At 38.9% G+C, this 15319-nt stretch overlaps 1 long non-coding RNA gene across 2 annotated transcripts in view; it reads right to left on the minus strand.

Annotated features, from left to right (window-relative positions):
• Nucleotides 1-559: 559 nt before the first annotated feature.
• The window catches only part of LOC109263441 (uncharacterized), a 52707-nt gene continuing 37947 nt past the window's right edge, over nucleotides 560-15319 (minus strand). The window contains exon 3 of one of the 2 annotated variants that reach the window (XR_002078212.2): nucleotides 560-1028. This is a non-coding gene — a long non-coding RNA (uncharacterized LOC109263441). Of the gene's footprint in view, nucleotides 1029-6550; nucleotides 10373-15319 lie in introns of those variants that run through there. The other variant, XR_008422948.1, reaches the window with a different exon arrangement.

Below are 15319 nucleotides of genomic sequence, written 5' to 3' on the forward strand. Positions count from 1 at the left end.
TTCTTGGTTGCATGAGAGAATATACCTTTGGAAGAGTTCAGCTACTTTTGAAAGAGGAAAACCACAATGCCACCTGACTAGGGATATACTCTGAGTATGACTCCAAAGCAAGTAAACGAATAAAAAGACCTATGTGAAGTGAAAGATTGATTACTGACAGCCACAGCTGGAAACAGAGGGGGCCACTGAGGAAACAAATAAACAATAGTTTTATTTATTTCTAAAATAAGCCTCAGGCCCTTCTCTTATTTCAGAAAGGTAAATATTGATTAAATCTAATACATGTATGTTTGGTAGTAAAAATTCCATTTAGAGCCAAATTTTTCTTTAAATGTCTTACTGCATTTTGAGGTAAGCATAATACAAATCGTCCAATAATTGAGTTATGTAATGAGGATTATTACTTTAATTTTAGAATGATCTATAACTCCCTTTCATTTTTCAGTGATGATCACTACACAACAGTATATTTTTGTATGATATTTAAATTTTATTTATTTTTATTTTTTCAATATATGACATCATAATCTCACCTGTCTTTATATGGATTGATGAGCATATAAACAGATGCTGCTTTTTAATTACCCAAATAAAAAACAATACAAATGGGCTCCTACTTATTATATAGATTATTATTGGCATAGGAAAACCCTTGCATAGAATATTCAATTCTCATTAACTCTATTCATCGTTCCTTAGGCCGTCATCCATTCATTATTCAATCATTTCTGTATGCCAGTGCTGGTCCATAACTGACTCTATTAGTTCAGATAAGAAGCTTAAAAATGGAAAAACCACTTAAAGTTTGTCTTATAGAAAGAAAGAAGTGAGAGGAAGGGAAAGAGGGAAAGTGGAGGAAGCGCAAGAGAGGCAGAGAGAGAGAGAGAGAGGGGGGATGAGAGAATGGGAAACTATTTTTTGCTTTATAAGAATCCCAGAAATACATCATCAAAGCAAAATGAGTACCTTTTTCCTCGTAGGTTATTTTTTTGTTGCATCTTTTCCCTTTATTGCTGGCCCTGGTGCTTCTGGAGGAATAGCAAAAGGTAAGATAAAAGATTTTTTGAAGGACTAGATGTAAAAGATTATAAAGCCTCAAAACAGCATCCTTAATGAGACCTTTAAATATTTAGGTTGACACATTCTATTTTTTAAGAGACCCGCTTTTAGGTAGGTCAAATGTATGACCCAGTTCTGAATGTAGATATGAGATTAATAGTATGATTTTTTTTTTTAATGTTCTCTGCTCGCTCAAGTCATTTATTAAGCCAAAAGAAGACATTTAAACTTTGCCTAATGGTTGTTTTTTTTTTTCAGTGTACTGTTACTTATTTTGAAAGAGCTATAGAGAGCAACTGGGGAAGAGCAGAGAGAGAGGAAGACAGAGGACCAAGAAGGCTCCATGCTGTCAACACAGAACCCAACGTGGGGCTCAAACTTGAACCGTGAGATCAGGACCTGAGCCAAAATCAAGAGTTGGACGCTTAACCCACTGAGCCACCCAGGTGTCCCTGCTTAATAGTTTTTTAAAAGTGGCTTTTCAAGTCATTTGAATCAGTCAGTAATTACATCAATAATATTGCTAATTATTCATTCACCACAAACACTTATCAATCTATCTACGGTGTGCCAGTTACTATTCTAGAAGCTGGGGGATGCAGCAGGGAAAATGAAGTTTTACACAGCTTACAGTTTCACAATGTTGGCTGCTATTTCAGTTATCTGTTGTTTTTGCTCCACAGCAAACCATCTCAAAATCTAGCAGCTTAAAACAACAGTTTGTTATTGTCTCTCATGGTTTTGTGGATTGTTGGAGCTTAGCTGGGTGTTTCTGCCCTGGGTTCTCATGTAGAGACATGGCCGGGGCTGGTGTCATCTGAAGCGTCCAAGATGGCCCACTCACATGGCAGCTGACGCAGGTTGTTAGGTGAAAGTTCAGCTAAGACTGGATGGCAACATCCATAGGCAAGCGCTGCATGTGGGATGAGCTTGTTGTAGCTGCAGCAAATGGCTGGGTTCCAAAAGCAAATGTTGCAGGACAAAGAAAGCGGATTGTCAGAACATGACTCCTTTATTCTGTTTGTCAGAGCAGTCACAGAGCCTGCCTTGATTCAAGGGTAGAGGACGCACATAGTCCACACCTCTCTATGGGAAAAGCGTCAAAGAATTTGTTGCCATCTTTGCCCTTTACGGTGCATCATATCATGAAACGCATGTTGCCAATTTGTCTCATTTTGATGGTGTTAACTTTGATAGCTAGGTTAAGGTGGCATCTTTCACATTTTCTCTGTAAAATGACTAATTTTCCTCTTTTAGTGAATAAGTTACTGATTAGGAAGGGGCATGAGGTATTAGAAGTGTTCTCTGTCTTGACCTGGGTAGACGTTGCATTAGTATATACATATGTGTATCTATATCAAGCTGGGCATTTCAAAATAAAGTATTTTACATACTTGAGTTGTTATGCTTAATACCGTAATAAAAAATTTTAAAAATCCAAGTTGCCATCTCACCTTCTTCCCTTGCCCAGCTGTACTTTGTTTGGTTGGTTTGGCAATGATTCCACTAGTGTCTCAATGACAAAGACTGCAAAACTCAGACACCTCTGGCTGTTCTCTAACTCACCCCCATCTTCAACTCTAGACCTGAGTCAAGACTCTCTGTAATTCGTTTTCCAACTGGCATCCAGACTGATTTTTCTTTAAAAATGCAAATATGAAACTGTTGCTCCCCTGCTTTAAATTCATCCCATCGGCCCTAGGATAAAATCCAAGTTTGTTAAATTATAAGGCGCTCCGTGTCTGCTTAATCTCTCCAAACTCATCTCTCATGACTTTCTCCGAGTGAACTCCAGTCCTCCCAATGAAGTCTCCTCCTGATGTATGTATTTACCTATGACCTAAAGTGCAAAATAGCACTTCAGGGGTTTATTGAATGGTAATTTAGTTCAATTCTTTTTAATGAATATTACTGAGTATTAATTGAGTGCAATCTCCGAGCTGAGTATAGAGGTAAGTTATGGCAAGGAATTAACAAAGTCTTTGCTTCCTGCTCAGATAAGAGAAGAGTACAAATTACCCCACTACAGGGCAGAATTTAATAAGGGCCCTAAGAAGTATAAACACAATGCAATGGGAATTCAAAGGAGGGAGAGATGAGAAGCCTCCTGTGCAGGGTTTATTTGCCTTAATTAATGCTACCGTCCCAAGGAGAATGAAGCTGCCATGTAAGGGGGAAAATCATAGAAATGTAATTAGTTCATCAAAGAATTAAGTTTCCAGACAGCCCAGTCCCTCTGGCTCTAAGGCATAGTTGGTGACTATAGACAGAAGGTCTTCCACGCCCTGTGAACATACTTTCACTTTTCTTGAGAGGCTATTGAAAGGATTTTCCTTTTGTGTGTCTTTGATACTCTTAGGCTGGTAGATACAGTTTCTATTTTTAATTTCTCCTTGCAGAGCACTGCTGTGGCTGGAGCAAGCGTAGGCTGAGATTCTCCCTGGGACACTCACTACAGGGCTTGTGTGTGGAACAGAACATGCCATCCCAAGAAAGACTTCTTTAGTGTTTAAGAAGTGTGACCTCTGGCAAGGTCCCAGGTCTTCATATTTCATTAGATACCTAATGTCCCTTTTATACCTAGTGTTTATATTTATAGACATTAGAATCCTTTGTGCAGCTGCTATGCAGAAGAGCCAGAAGAGTGGGCTGTAGTAGTCTCTTACGGCTACTGTAACAAAGTACCGCAGACCCGGTAGCCCAGACAATAGACGTTTTCTCACAGTGCTGGAGTCTACAAGTCTGAGATCAAGGTGTTAGCACAGTTGTTTCTTCTGCGGCCCCTCTACTGAGTTTGAAGTCTTCTTGCTGTGTCTTCACACAGTCTTTCCTCTGTACCTGTGACCAAAAGAGCACCAGCACATTGTGGGGGCACCTGGGGGGCTCAGTCAGTTAAGTGACGGACTTCAGCTCAGGTCATGATCTCAAGGTTCATGAATTTGAGCCCCGCATCAGGTTCTGTGCTCAGTGCAAATCCTGCTTTGGATCCTCTGTCTCCCTCTCTCTCTCTGCCCCTCCCTCCACTGGCTCTCTCTTTTTCTCTCAAAAATAAATAATAAAACTTTTTTTTTTTGTTTTAAGTTAAAAAAAAAAAAAAAAAAAAGAAGAGGCTCCTGAATGGCTCAGTTGGTTAAACGTTCAACTTCGGCTCAGGTCATGATCTCATGGTTCCTGGGTTCGAGCCCCACATGGGGTTCTGGGCTAACAGCTCAGAGCCTGGAGCCTGCTTCGCCCCTCTCTGCCCCTCCCCCACTTGTGCACGCGTGTGTGTGCGCTCTCTCTCTCTCTCAAACATAAATAAACACTTGAAAAAATTAAAAAACAAACACAAACAACTCTAGCACATTGGATTGGGGCCTACCCTAATGATCTCACTTAACCTTAATTACCTCTTTGAAGGCCCTTTCTCCAAATATAGTCACATTCTGAGGTACTAGGGGGTAGAACTTAAACACACGAATTTTGAGGGAACACAGTTCAACCCATAGCACCAACCTATGTCAGATTTTAGCCGCACATAATTATTTGTAGGGACATAATGTGATCTTGGTGCTTTTTACATTGCATAAAGTGCAATTTAATTTGTGCTGTGGAATAGCCTGAACAATTCTGTTAATGATAATTAGGTGCAGTCCCCATTGAAACACCCCATAGCACTGGGTGGTATCTTAGGATAAGGTCCAACTCTTTTGTTTTGCAAGTTCAGGTACGGTGTGTAAAGTCAAATAATTAAAAGCAGAGTCTAGAACTCAGGGTCTTGATTCCCTGATTCACAATGTAATGTTACACCTATCTTGTAACATCACTTAATTTTCTAAAAATGACCTGGAAACCTTGCAAGATTTAGAATCTTTTGCCCTTAGAAATAAAATTAGCAAGAGGTCTGGTTTAAGTTTAAGGCTTCTAATCCAAAGCACTAAGACTTCTTAGTGCTTTGAATATATTCACAACCCATAGGTAATACCTGTGATAATTTTTCATAAGTGAATTAGAGGGTATGGAGCATATTAATGAGGCACGTCTGTATTCAAATGTCAGCTTCTCCCACTGATGAACAAGTTACTTAAACATTCTCAATTTCATCTCCCCACCAATGAAGTTCCCCCACTATTTAGCCATTAGAATATATCAAAATAATAAGAAGTAAGTGTCCAATCTTCACTATCTTTAGAATAAAATAAAAGCCACATCATCGTAGCAATGTAAAATTTTAATATATTTCCCTATCATAACTGTGATAGTGATTTAAAAATACTGGTTTCTAGGTCTCTTGCAAAAGTTTTTTCTTGCTATTTTTGTTACAGCTTTGTATTTTTTAAAATGCTTATTTATTTTTGAGAGAGAGAGAGTGCAGGGGGAGGGCAGAGAGAAAGGAAGACACAGAATCCAAAGCTGGCTCCAGGCTCTGAGCTTTCAGCACAGAGTCCAAGGCAGGGCTCAAACCCACAAACCGTGAGATCATGACCTGAGCTGAAGTCAGATGCTTAACCGACTGAGCCACCCAGGCGCCCTAAAACTTTGTAAGTTTGAGTCCTCATTACTTCACATGTGCCCTCAGATTTATGAACTTTTATCACAATTTTGAATTTTTTTTCAGAGTGTATAATACAGTTTATGAGTATAAAATAAAGTGATTTCACCAACTGAGAGTTTAATCAATTACAGGGAAAGCAAATTCTATAAAAAGAATGTTATTAATTTAGGAAGGTGTCAAACTTGATTTGAGGTAACTTAAGAGATAGTATGAAATATAGGATATTAGAAAGAAGATTCATTCTTAAACATTTAACTTAATACAAAGTGCAATATAGTCAGACTCCATCACTTGGTATTTTAGTATTTGGGGGTACCAGATAGAAACGGACCATTTAAATAAAAGTGATCTCTAAGAAGAAAGCAAGTAATAGGTATATAAGCAAACTCTTAGTTTGAGGCAAGTACTGAGAACTCATTTAACTTGTTCTGGAGAATAATTTGCTTTTAAAATCCAAAATCGCTTTAAAGATTTAGCACATTGCTAGGTATTTGAGGAGATTATGCTTATTACAAATGCATCCCTTCTTCTTCCAACTGGACTTCCACTTAGAAAGATGTGCATGTTTACATATCTTTGCTTGTCCTGTGAATTTACAAAGAGCAAAAGTGAACTCCTTTAAAATTATTGTCACTAGTGCAGCTTCCATTTTTGTAATTTTCATTTGGGAGATTTCAATCTGACTCCAATGGTAGTAAATTTTTATGAAATGAATAATCTGTGGGAAGCCCAAAAGTAAAACCTTTTATTCCTTTGTAGAATATTATAAGTATATGAAACATTGAGTTTATAATGATAATGGTGATAATAATAATGATATTACTTTTATTATAGATTATTATTATATATATTAATATATTATATATACATAGATTATTATTATAGATATTACTTTTATCATAGATTATAGTTACAGTGTATATCATTTACTAGGCATAGTAGTAAGCACTTTATATTCCTTATTTCATTTTATCTTCACCATTACTCTACATGGTAACTTCTTTTATTATCCCCAATTTCCAGGTGAGAATATCTTAGAGCGCTAAATACTTGCTTGACCTAAGATCATGTCGCTAGTCAGTGGGGGAGGGGCTAGGGTAGGAGTACTTCCTGTCGAAAGCCCAGGTCTTGACCACAGTGATGGTGGGCTACCATACCTTCACCATCACCACACCTGTATTCTACTTGTAATGCTCAGCACCTAACGACCAAGACTCCTTTTTTTTAAAAAATTTCTTTAATGTTTATTTTTGAGAAAAAGAGAGAGAGAGAGACAGAGTGTGAGTAGGGTAGGGGCAGAGAGAGAGGGAGACAGAATCCGAAGCAGGCTCCAGGCTCTGAGCTTTCAGCATAGAGCCCGGCATGGGGCTCGAACTCACAAACCACAAGATCATGACCTGAGCCCAAGTTGGAAGCTTAACCATCTAAGCCACCCAGGTGCCCCTCCTTTTAACTTGGAGGCTAGAAACAAATATAACCATTGCCTAAGCTTCCCAGAAAGATAAATTTCAAAGGGAAATGAAATACCACGATGAATCTTACAGGCTAAGCGGTTATTGGGTTGGACATAAAGGGAAAGGTAGGAATTCACCGTGAGCAAACATTTAGTAGAGAGAGAGAGCCAGCCACATTATGTCAAGGTTTTGAGGTGAGATAGAGAATATGGAAATGGTCAATTTACTCATATCTGAGTCAATACTTTGCCTTGCATTCTTTTATCCCACATCCCTCTGCCCCCCTACCAAGGATTATGCCTTTGGTTTCTTTATTTAACAGGTTTGGAGGGCCTAGACTATCCTGTATTGCTAGAGCCTATCTTATATCACGTTCTATCTTGAGACTCTGCAGTCTTGCTGTTTGCCGTAACTTTGATGAATCAATGCTGGCCTTTGAAGTGCACACACATGGTTCTGCATAGTATCCTTGGTGATGGGATACTGATAGAGGCTTTCAAATGCGAATTAACTAGACCTTCATACCTCAGGCATCTCAAGGGCTCAAGGAAGAAAGGTCAGCTCCCTAAATGACACTCCTACAGACAGGTACCAAAAGCTCTCTCCTCTGTTAACAACATCTTACTAAGTTTACTGTGGCACATTGGTTGATTGTTCTGGTGATTGTAAGGGAGAGAAGATGGAGCCAGGAAGGGCAGTGCAAAGTTTTGCTTTGAGGGGAGGGAGGTGGGCTCTAACATCTTTTACCTGAGCTCATCCTCATGAACTGGTCTTGGCTATCATGTTACTTATATCTATGATTTTCCATATTTTTTTCCATATGCAATAAATACACCCAAGAATCCTCAAAAAGTAAGAAAGTAACTGTGATATTTGAGCCTCTGTTTTTCCATCCGACTAGCCTCTGCCATCACTTAAACCCCTGTACAGTCATGTCCTGAAAGCAATATTGGTGCATTATTCTTATTCTATTCATCATTAACAGTGTTTAGAGTTTTCAAAGGTATTTCTCCAGTTCTATCACGTTGATTCTAACAGTTATGATGAAGACACAATCAAGTAAATATTTGACCCTTAGCATTCTTTAAGGCTCAGCTACTACTGGGGCTAATTCTACTTTAGGCAGAATTAATTAGTCCTATTGGTTAGGTCTCACACAGAGAGCTAAGGTTCTGGCACATGTGGGTGTGGCTTCCTTCTCATATCTGGTAGTTCTGACTGAGAGAACTTTGAGTGGCCAGAGGTCATCACAGGCCTTTTCTGGGCTTCTCTCCTTCCCAGCTGATTGTGACAGCATGTGTTCTTAAATGGACACCCTATCAGTCAGCCCTTGAAGGCTGTGCAGTGCCCTGCAAACAATTACAGGTATGAAAGATGAAGAATGGCCTCCCTCCACACCGTCTGCTGTATTAACTCAGGATTTGGGTGGGGGTGGGGGTGGGGCTGAGGGGAGTTGTCCTAGATTTCCTTCCGGCCTATTTGAAACATCAAAGAATGAGAAAAAGCAACCAGACACCTCAGTGTTAGAAACCTCTTTGTTCAAAGGTGAAGGTGGAGCAGCAAAGCTAATTTATCACGTATCTCTTGAAAACGTTCCTTCCCCGTTGTCAGTTAGGAGAGGGGAGGTCAGCGCTCTTCTCGAAAAGGAAAATAGGAAAAGTTGGCAAGAATTTGAAGATGGTTTGAACTGCGTTTTCCTCTGGAATTTCAAGAATAGTATTTTCATGTGTAAATATTTTTACTCATTCTAAATTTTTTTTTTTAAAGTCTTTATTTTTATTTTGAAAGAGAGACAGAGTGTGAGCAGGGGAGGGAGAGAGAGGGGGAGACATAGAATCCGAAGCAGGTTCCAGGCTCTGAGCTGTCAGCACAGAGCCCCATGTGGGGCTGGAAACCACAAGCTGGGAGATCATGACTTCAGTCAAAGTCAGACGCTCAATCAACTGAGCCACTCAGGCATCCCAGTCTTACTTATTCTAAAAGGGAAAGAGGAAAATGATCATTTTTGAGGGATGAAAATACAATATGAAGGCTCTAAAATAATTCTAATATCTGCAGCACACTTCGTTTACTTTCACTGTTGTGGTTGAGGGCATAGGGAAGAGAGGTGAAGCTATTTTCCTTCTGTGGACTCCAACTCCAACTTCTTTCTTTCCCAGAAGTTTTTCTTGTTTTGTTTTGTTTTGTTTTGTTTCATTTTTTTTCTTTTCTTTTGCAAAATGTTTATTTTTCAACATGGTGTACAATTTCACAAATCATTTATCTTCATTCATCATTTTTCTACTTAGGACTTCACAAACATCTAGCTCTCAAAAGGATTCCAGAAGAAACTGAAGTCACACAGTCTTGTTCTTTGCTTTACCTCAGAACAACACAATTATATTTTCTAGGTATTTCTATTTTTACCTTATAATGAGAACACTCACTCAATCTAAAATTGCACACACCTCTGAGCTGTTACATTTCTGGCTCACTTTAACCTGAATAAGGCCTTCAGGTTTTCCTGAAATCACACGTGTGTGATGCCTGTTTTCAAGGCAGGACGTAGCCTGCTACCATCAGAATTCAGTGTTTATTTCCCATTGAAATGAAAAAGGCTCTCTAGCTGTCCAACTAGCTGTACTTTTTCAGCAGTTCTGAATAAACGTTTCAACCCATAATGAGTCATTGTTGGATTTGATGATGAAAATGGAATTAGAGACAGGGTAATTTACGTCCATGCTGGCCACCCATTAAAGTTTTCAACAAATGCGGGTCAGGCAAAAAGATGGCTGTGGTTTTCAAAATGTGGAGAAACAGTTCACAAAGACTGGTGCTACTGTTCTGTGAAATGTACTCTTCTGTGAAAACAAAACAAAACAGGCAAAGCTGCTGTCCTTGCTGGTGTGATTGGCTGGTGGGCAGACCTCCTGCTCCATGTCAAGAGAACCTTCCATGGAGATGAAATCGGGTTCCCAAGGGCAAGGCTTGTGTTTCCATCCTAGGAGCTGAGCCCGCAGGATCTAGCCCTGCCCGACATGCCAGCATGTTCCCATCCTCAAGATGAAACTTTTGATCTGGAATGAAGGCAATCTGAGGAAGATGGTTCCTGTGTCAAAGAGGCCTGGGTTAGCTTCCCCTCTGATCTGTGTGGCACTCCTTGAGGCCCCAGAATCGGGGCCCTTGTGGGCAAGTCAGACCATTTGGGGCAGGGATTTTTGCTGAGCATCAGTAAATTCAGAATTTGCCCAGGTGTTCTAAGGAATTCTTCTGTAATCCAGCCTCTACTGCCTGGAAAGTTGCTCGAGGATAGACTGTCTACATCTCTCACAGTTCCCTTTTACCCCTGCAAACAACCAGATGCATCTTTCTCAGATAATCAAGCAAACATTCAACCTTTTAGCCAAAATGAGCCGAGTTGTACAACTTTAGCTTTTAAGCTTTTCACACTTTCAAAGCTCTGCACTTAGTGCAAGAAAGTGTCCTTCTTAGTATGAAATTGTACATTTGACTTGCAGTGGAATATTGGGAAAGGTCAAGGAGCCTCAGAATGATCAATGATGGCATACGTAAGTGGGCTACCACAAGAAAGGGGGAAAGGGAAACTTGCGATTTCAGTCAGTAAACAGGCTGGAAAGTGCAAACCTTCTCAGTATTCAGCATTACTCCTGAGAGCAAGTCACAGCACCACATGGCTTCTGACTTGCCAGTTTCCCTGCACCCCTGTGCCCTCTCAGAGAGGAGGCAATTATGCTTAATTTTATATTCACTGGTTGAATTTCCTTAAACCACTTTAAATATCAGAGCAGCATTCTTACCCATAAACAGAAATGCTGTTCTGAACTGATTATTTAAATGAGTTTGTCACTTTCACAGACTGGAAATTGTTTAGGGGATTTTGTCTCCAAAAGACCTTTAGAAAATACTACCAAAGATCTTTTATTAAAGTGAGGCAAGTGATAAAGAACCAAATCTTTCTAAAATTACAGATTATGAATCACCGGAAAAACTGATGGCTCATGCATATCAAATCTGTGCTTGAAAACATCATATTGCCAGAAGGCTGTGACTAGAACGGAGAGTAGAAAAAAGATGCAAAACGTCAATGGCGAACGTGTAACAATGATCAACTAGATCACTTTTGACAGAAAAGCAAGCCTGCTAACTATATTTTTGCTTCTCTGGTAGACATTACCCACTGTAGATGCTGAAAAAAGATCCTTGCGTGGTATTCCTAGCAAAAGAAAAATCAGAGTATTTTAAAAGATACTGCCATGTATATAAGCTGTCTTGCTTACAGTGGCAATGCCTTGTTTTTAAATAATGATGTTGGGTTTGTGACATTTATTAGATTCTGATATCTGAGGGCATAATGACTATAAAATCTGAGATAATGAAAGAAGAACCTGAGATAAAGAAAGAAGAAAGGACCTCAAAGGTCCTATGGGTGAGAGCAACAGATTGACCCTTTCAAGGTTTCCTCCTTCTCTCCCTCCTTCTTCCCTCTCCATCCTCCCCTTCCCCCTCCTGCTCCTCCCCTTCTCCCAATCCCATCCTTCTCCTTCTCCTCTCCTCCTCCTCCTCTTCCTTCTTCTTTTCCTCCCCTTCATCCTCCTCTTTCTGCTTCTCTGTCTCCTCCTCCTCCTCCTCTTTCAATATTTGATAAACTAAGTGTCTTTTAGGACACTCTCCAATATCCCACTTAATGCATCTTTTTTGGGAAATTATGACTGCACCAGGGAACTCTATTGTGGGTGTTAGTTGTGCTTGTCCCTGTAGGGTAGAAGGAGTTCATCAAGTTAAAAGAAAGAAAGAAAGAAAGAAAGAAAGAAAGAAAGAAAGAAAGAAAGAAAGAAAAAAAGAAAAACTATGTATATAAGTTTGAGATGTTGGGCTTTCCCTCATAGAAAGTAGAGTGGTCTTTCCTGCATTTCCTCTAATACGGAGCAGAGAAAATGATGAGTAAATTATTTTTTTATGTTTATTTATTTTTTAGAGAATTAGAGAGTGCAAGTGGGGGAGAGAGACGGAAACAGAGGATATGAGGTGGGCTCTGTGCTGACAGCAGAGAGGTGGATGCAGGACTTGAACTCATGAATTGTGAGATCATGACCTAAGCCAAAGTTGGACGCCTAACCAACTGAGCCACCCAGGTGCCCCAAGGAGTAAATGATTTTCAAATGAATGAACAATCACATTCAGACTAGAGCAGATTTCCCTGTAGACACATCCAGTATGTATCATACCTAGAATTGTTATGACACATTTAAAAAATCAACGTAAAGTCTCCATTAAAAAATTGTTTTTGAAGGAGGCACCTGGGTGACTCAGTCGGTTAAGCATCTGACTTGGGCTCAGGTCATGATCTCATGGTTCATGGGTTAGAGCCTTGCGTTGGGCTTTGTGCTGACAGCTCAGAACCTGAAGCCTGCTTTGAATTCTATGTCTCCCTCTCTCTCTGCCCCTGTCATGCTTGCACTCTGTCTGTCTCTCTCTCTCTCTCTCAAAAATAAACAAACATTTAAAAAATTAGGGGCGCCTGGGTGGCTTAGTCGGTTGAGCGTCTGACTTCAGCTCAGGTCATGATCTCACAGTTCGTGAGTTCGAGCCCCACGTCGGGCTCTTTTGGTGACAGCTCAGAGCCTGAAGCCTGCTTCAGATTCTGTGTCTCCCTCTCTCTCTCTGCCCCTTCCCTGCTCATGCTCTGTCTCTCTCTGTCTCAAAAATAAATAAATATTAAATTTTTTTTTTAAATTAAAAAAAATTTTTTTTTGAAGGAAATGTAAGCTAAGAATTGTTTTTCTCTCATGTGTCTTCACAATACCTCTTAGTAGACGTTACCCTTTCTGGAGTAATATTGAGGGAACCAGATTGTGGAGGGCTTTATATGCCACAACAAAGAGTTTACATTTGATGTATTAGCTCTGAAGAGTCACCGAAGGATTTAGAACATCAAAGAAACTTAATGAGAATGGCTGTGACATGACACCTGGGCCTGGGAACTAGGGGCACTAGGTGGGATTCTGTGGGTGTTGCAGGAAAGAGAGCTGGTCTTAGGGTCAGTGGAAATGGAAAAGAGATGGATAGGAGAGGTATTTTGAAAAAGTATATACTCCTTGAAAGCTGGAATTCTGTCTCACCTGTCTCTGTGCCTGCTCCAGCACACCAGTACAAGGGACTCTAAAGAGCCAACACACATATGTCAGAGTAAATTGAACTGTGTGACAAAACATGGCAAATGAAGCCTAAGGACAAATCAATAACGCCTACGATACCTGTGGTGGATTGTTTGGGATGAAAATTTAGTTATATTTTGAAAAATGATACTAACATACCAGTAAATCGGAAAAATGGTGATATCCTTGAGAGACTTCACCGGTGTGAGGGTCATAATCAAACACCAATTCCATACTTGCTTATGGTGCCTTTGAGCTGTCCCCAGACACCATTCCTTGATCTTCCTCTGAGCTCCAGGGATACTCCATTCACTACGTATATTGCTGCTCTTACCACATTGTACTACATTGTACATTGTACTTACCACATTGTTCCCTCCCATTATAACTTCTTGAAGATAGGGACTGAATCATGTTTTTTTTTTTTTTTAGTTGAGGTATAATTGTCATGCAGTAACATGCACACATCATTACTGTACAGCTCACTTTCTACTTACATATACACCCATGTAGCCACTAATCTAGATCAAGATGTAGAATATTTCAATCACCCCAGGAAGTTCTCTTCCACTCCCTCTCAGCCAAAACTCGTGTTTTGCCCTGCTCCCCAACCACTATTCTGACTTTTATTGTATAGATTGGTTTTGCCTATTCCTGAATTTCAAATAAATGGAAACATTCAGTGTGTACTCTTGTGCTCAGCGTGAGGTTTTTTTGTGTCACTGTATTTACTGGTTGCTCTAATTATTTTTCCATTGTTTGAATATATCACTTTCCTGTTGATGAATATTTGAATTGTTTCCAGTCTTGAGCTATTATGAATAAAGCTGATACTGAATTCTTGTGCATGTCTTTTTTGGCGACACATGCACTCATTTTTCCGGGGTATGTATCTGGGGGTAGAATTGCAGGGTTGTAGGGGAGGCATATGCTTCACTTTATTAGAAATTGTCAAATAGTTTTCCAAAAAGGTGGTAGTATTTTACTGTCCCACCATTAATGAGACTTGCAGTTGGTCCACAGCCTCACCAATACTTGGTAAGTTTGGTCTTATCTGGGTCATTTGGGTGAATACATAATGCATACAAAATACATAATGTGTTTTGTACATTTTAAAAGTCAGATTCTTTGTCTTATTAATTACTCATGTTACTTTTTTGGATTCCCGGTATTCAGCATAGTGACTGACAAGTAACAAATATTTTTATAGGTTTGTTGAATAAGACAGTGAGAGTAAATAAATCTGGCTTTATCTGCAAATTTTTCTCTGTCACTGGCCACAGGAAATGGGTTGTGGAAGTAATTAGCTTCTATGATGCATTTAAATTTGTTGGTTTTTGAAAATATCAAGACATAAATTCCAAACACAGCTGGTTGTATTTGTGATAGAAGCACTTATAATTTTACATTAAATTTTGGTTCATTCATGCATGCATTTAAAATATTCATCATCATAATGTCTGGAAGCCCAGAAAGATTTTAGACCAGAATACAAATTGTAACATTATTTTCTGTTCTTCTTTCATCATGTTAATAAGGTAGATTAGATATGATGTCCAAAATGCAGGATTTATTCCATTAGTTACATTTTTTATTTGATTTCTAGACTAGAAATGTGCTTTCAAATTCCTTGGAGATAAACGAGCTTTAAAAAATATGAAAAAGTTTGAGAGTCCAGACTTAAGTTTATTTTATATTTTAATAACATTTTTTAAATTATAAAGGTAAAAGCCACTCAATTTTGAATATTTAGAAAATATGGTAATATAAAAAGAAAAATAATCTTAATTTGACCAAATCCAGATTCTCACTCTGAATATCTGGCCTTGTTTCTGTATTTTATACAGAATATATATGTGTTTTATACAGAATATATATATATATATATATATATATATATATATATATATATATATATATGTAAATATGTGTGATCTATGTGGCTATATGTTTATTTTTGGAGTTTCCACCCACCTTTCTTTTATGGTAGATTATGCTAGTTCATATGTATATTTTTAGAAAGTTGGCTGTTTTATGTCTCTGGTATCTTTTGCATAGCCTTTGTTTCATGTAGCAAACTTGAAAATAGGTACTTAATCCTTTCCCACTACCTGTAC

This window comes from Panthera pardus, unplaced genomic scaffold, assembly GCF_024362965.1.
Source record: "Panthera pardus isolate Hobbes unplaced genomic scaffold, ASM2436296v1 HiC_scaffold_17, whole genome shotgun sequence".
Classification (NCBI taxonomy): domain Eukaryota; kingdom Metazoa; phylum Chordata; class Mammalia; order Carnivora; family Felidae; genus Panthera; species Panthera pardus.